This window comes from Myotis lucifugus, unplaced genomic scaffold, assembly GCF_000147115.1.
Source record: "Myotis lucifugus unplaced genomic scaffold, Myoluc2.0 scaffold_103, whole genome shotgun sequence".
Classification (NCBI taxonomy): Eukaryota; Metazoa; Chordata; class Mammalia; order Chiroptera; family Vespertilionidae; genus Myotis; species Myotis lucifugus.
Genome location: NW_005871151.1, coordinates 2,681,138 through 2,681,945, shown reverse-complemented (window position 1 = coordinate 2,681,945; position 808 = coordinate 2,681,138). Strand labels below are relative to the sequence as shown.

General features: G+C 67.1%; 1 protein-coding gene across 1 annotated transcript in view; it reads left to right on the top strand.

Annotated features, from left to right (window-relative positions):
* Positions 1-144: 144 nt before the first annotated feature.
* LOC106697798 (ankyrin repeat and BTB/POZ domain-containing protein BTBD11-like) overlaps positions 145-808 on the top strand; it is a 160,087-nt gene continuing 159,423 nt past the window's right edge. Inside the window, exon 1 of the mRNA XM_023757240.1 lies at positions 145-278. The gene's annotated coding sequence lies outside the window, so the exon portion shown is untranslated. The remainder of the gene's footprint in view (positions 279-808) is intronic.

Here is an 808-nt window from a genome sequence, read left to right as displayed (position 1 = left end):
GCACCCGGAAGGGGAAGCGGCGACGGCGGCGCCTGCAGCGCGGCCCAGCAGCGCCAGCGGGAGCAGCAGCTGTTGCGCCCCTCCGGCCCGCCACTGCCCCCAGCCGCGGCCCCCCCCGCCGGCCGCCGCGGCCAACCACCACCACCATCACCACCACACACTCCACGAGGCGCCCAAGTTCACCGTGGAGACGCTGGAGCACACGGTCAACAACGACTCCGAGATCTGGGGGCTCCTGCAGCCTTACCAGCACCTCATCTGCGGGAAGAACGCCAGCGGTAAGTGCCACGCGAGTGCTACTCAACACGGCCAACTCTCGTGGCAAGTTTCCTCGCGCCCCCCTCCCGCGTCGTTCGACCACCCGCGGCCGTCCCTCGGAGGCGGAGCGCCGAGCTGGAGGTGGGGGGGCCCCGCCTGTTCCCCTCCTGGCTTCCGGCTTCCTGAGGTCCCAGGTCTAACAGCGCGCGGTTCCGCCCACAATGGGGGGCCGGGCGGGGCTGGCCTCCTGCCTGCTTGGGAAGAACCCAACACCCTGTTTAGGGGGCAGGTTTGCGAATCCTTTCGCGTGGCCCATTATTTCTGCCCGAAGCCTTGGTTTTTTTTGACCTTGAAGATGCCAAATTTTCAAGCCCACGAGGTTTGTCTTCCCTGAATTCGCGGAGGAGGCCCTTCTTTTCCTTCCGCCGCCCGGTTCCCACACTTCCCCGCACCCTTGGGGGGCAGTCAGGGCCCCTGGTGGAGAAGGCCCGGCGGCGTAAAGGCAGAACCCTTGGAGAGCTCAGCTCGCTAGTCTGCTGAGACAGCAGGG